General features: G+C 47.6%; 1 pseudogene; it reads right to left on the bottom strand.

Moving 5' to 3' along the window:
- Positions 1–994: 994 nt before the first annotated feature.
- LOC149830167 (NADH dehydrogenase [ubiquinone] 1 beta subcomplex subunit 7 pseudogene) lies at positions 995–1658 on the bottom strand (annotated as a pseudogene).
- Positions 1659–3679: the final 2021 nt, after the last annotated feature.

The following is a 3679-nucleotide window of genomic DNA, read 5'->3' as shown; positions in this document are numbered from 1 at the left end:
TATTGTGCTATTTTCAAAGTAATGGTGACACTTATGACTATTCTTGTGTGCTTTATGATATTTTCAAAATATCCGCAAAACATTTGACTATTTCTATGAATATTTTGGTATTTTCAAAATATTGATAATATGTGTGATTGTGCTCGCACTACACCAAAAAATACCTACGGTAACAGCTCTAAGTAGTCAAAGTAGCAAAAACCATCCCTATAAGTAATAGTGATGGCTTAGTGTCTGACACTATTACTTATAGTGACTACTTTGAGCCGTCACTAAAGCTTGTTTGGCCATCAAGTGATGCTCCAATAAGTATTAGTAACGGCTACTTCATCACAAATACAGGTTAATGGTGATAGCTTGGGCCATCACTATTCACGTCTCTAATCTATTATTAGACACTTATAGTGACAGGCAAAACCATCATTATAAATACGTTCATATAAGCAATGGTGACGACTGGAGCCATCACTAATACCTTGTCAAAAAACAATTGGCTAACCAATTCTGAGATCCTGCATTTTGATACTACAAATTCTCAATAAATAACTTTGAAAAGAACATAATGATAACATTAATATCAATCCGACAATATTGATTCATAACATAACCATACACTTATTTTTTCTAAATTGTATATAAAACACTATAGAAAAGCAACACCATCATTGGTATCTTCGAAAGGAAGCCATCTCTCTCTCTCTCGCTTTCTCTGGTTTCGTTTGCCTCTTCCAACTGTTTCTCATCTCGTACATCTTTCGAGTAACTCTCTCTCTCTGTCTCAGCACCCTCACCATTGACACACATCCGCTACTGCCATTACCTCCATCCCTTCCGCAACACCCAACACCAATGGAGCACTGAACCTCGCCTCTCCCCCTCCCTTCATCTCGAGCATCAGGCGAAGCAAGCCTCGCCTGAGCCCTCTCTCTCTCTCTGTCTCAGCCCCTATTGCCTTCCTCCACCATTGTTGTCACCGCCCTCCACCCTCATCTTCCTACCTTGCAACATACTCTCTGCTCTCTCTCGCTCCTCCCCTGTATCTCCTTCTTCGAACTGTCGAACCCCCACCCCTCTCTTCTCCCCCCATTTTCCCTTTCACAGAACCCCACTTCTCTTCTCCCTCATTTTCCCCTTTCTCAGTTTTCCCTTTCCCTTCCATTTTTCCCTAGTTGCACAGTGTGCAACCACCTGAACCTCCCCTCTTTCCAACCCTAATCCCTTCTCCCCTAGTCCTCGCCCTTCTCCTCCTTCATTTTGCTCTCTCTCTCTCTCTCTCTCTCTCTCTCTCTCTCTCTCTCTCTCAGCCCATATTGCTTTTCTTTTCTCTTGGCAAGTGGAGGGACAACGGAACCCTGATCATCACGCGTGGTCTTGGGGATCAACGGAATGGGTTGCTTCTGTTGCTCCTTGAGCTTCTTCTCCTCGTCGTGAATCTTTGGAATCTATATGACCCTCTCCATCACCAGCTCGTACTCACACTTCTCGTAGCGGTGTCTCTCGCTCTCTCACTTCCAAGGGAGGTAGGACTCACTGACCCTGCATTTGTTGAGGGGGATGAGGAGGTGGGCACATTAGTCTCTCTTGGGGATAGGGACCCTGGCCTCCACCATCTCTTCCTGAGTCGCGATCATCTTCTTCGACGATCCCTCCACCTTCATTCTGCAACACCTCTCTCTCTCTCTCTCTAATTATATATCTATTTATGCACCCTCCGTCTGCCCATTTCTGGGGCCTTGCTCCCGATCGCTCGTTGGGCTCGAACCAGCTTGCCCTTCATTTCATCCAGGGTGCTATCGATGATTGGGGGGATGCCTTTGCTCTTTGTCGGTGGGGTATCGACATTGTCCTCCCTTTCAAGCTCAAATATAGGTTTTTCTCTTTGCTTTCGGCGTCGCTGTGCTCCTGCCTTGTCATACGATCGCTTCTCATCTCGAACGTTCAACATTTTTTGTGTGGGGTAAGGCTGGAGCCTCTCGCCGTGTGCTCTACTCAGGCAACGCTGATTCCATCATTATTCTTCTATGTGCCATCGGTTCGGGCGGCAGATAAGTTGTGGCAGCAGGTTCCCTCTTTCTGGCAGCGTTCTTTCCATGGCCTTCACTCTAGATCTCAGTTAAGCCTTGCCAGGACGGGGGATTGGTGGTGTGTTGCTTGTTTATCCCTGAATTTTTATAAGCGTCTTCACTGCCACAAGTGTGATTCCTCCTTTTTCTCTCGACGTCACTCGGTCTGGATGCGCAGGCGTTCTGCTTTCTCTCCTCCACTCTCGGTGGGACCGTCTCTTCCATCCCAAGCCCCTGTTGGGTTGGGGCGTTTTCATGCTCACCGAAGTAATCCTCGGCCAATCAGACATCTATCTTTCTCACCGTGGGTGCAAATCAATTATCTTCAGTAGTCGACGGATTCCTTTCTCGTGGTCAAGATTGGGTCTATCTGGGTCCCAGTCCGGTCGTCACCCAGTGCTAAGGTTTCTCAGTCCTTGTCTTTGGCTTTCCCTGCCTCTTTTCCGATGAAGGATATCCTCATTCCGGTCTGGCTCTTCGATGTGCATGTCTTCCAGCCATTGGTTGTTTTGTGTGGGTCTGGTTTTTCTGACGCTCTTTCCCGAGTCTCTTTGGTAGCTCCTCCAGGTATGCTTGAATGCAGTGGGGAATCAAACCTTCATCATTCAGCATTGTCGCTCATGCTGCCTGGTATGGGCTCGCATGCCTTTGCCCAGACCTGCATTGATTTCTCTGATGTAGCTCATACAGTCAACTTGTCTCCTTCTTGGGACCTCACACCTTTTTCATCCCTCTCCAGAACATCAGTCGTTCCGCATAAGGAAGGCCCCATGCAGTCTGTTCCTTTCAATGATTTCTCTTCTCGAAACCTGAAGCTTTTTTCTCCTCCTAGGTGGGGCCCTTAGTCTACTTATTCTTGCATGCCTTCCCAAGTCTCGTTGGTGACGCCTTCTAGTTTGCTTGCTCGAGGTGGGCTTATGGTGCTTCTGCCTTCTCCTTCGCAGCTCGTGCCACAAAGTTTGGGCTCACAGTCCCATGCCAAGGCCTGCTCTCTTTTCCATTCTCTAGGTCAGTCAGTCATTTCTTCGTATCCTTGGGACCCAACATTTTCTTCGACCTTCTCCCTTTCCAGCTGCTGCTCGGTGGCGCGGGTGGACAGTCTTGCTCATGGTGGCTTTAGTTCAATCTCTTCCTTCATTCTCTTTCCATCTCGAAATTCTTCTTACCTTGTTATCCATATTATGGTGATTCATGCTATCTCCTACCAGGCTAGCAGCTACATGGTGATTGGCTTCTCGGTTCCTCATCCTCGTCCCTTTTCCCCTCGTCTTCGGAGGTTATCTCATATTTCCCATGTTCGGTTTTTTCTCCTATCATTGGCCCCAGCGGCAGTCTGTCGGGGTGTGTGTCGACCCACTTGCCTTCCTCTCAGCTCCATCTGCATCCCAGTCTGCACCTTCTGGGTATTAAGATTGGCGATGCTGCTCGACTGCTGGATATCTCTCTCTTCGTATCTCAGTTGCTAGCTCTATCGGCTGTCATGGATTCGACTATTTATGGTCTTCATTCTGTTTTCAGGGATATCCTTCCCCCCCCCCCCCTCTTTTGTTTTGTTCGGTTCTTCGCAGGATGACTCCCCCACTGGGAATGTTTAGCGTTCCTCCATTGGTAACTGT

The sequence above is a fragment of the Nuphar pumila genome, chromosome 8 (genome assembly GCF_984573655.1).
Source record: "Nuphar pumila chromosome 8, dmNupPumi1.hap1.1, whole genome shotgun sequence".
In the NCBI taxonomy this organism is placed as follows: domain Eukaryota; kingdom Viridiplantae; phylum Streptophyta; class Magnoliopsida; order Nymphaeales; family Nymphaeaceae; genus Nuphar; species Nuphar pumila.
The sequence above is the reverse complement of the archived record's forward strand: the minus strand, read 5'-3'. Positions and strand labels throughout refer to the sequence as shown.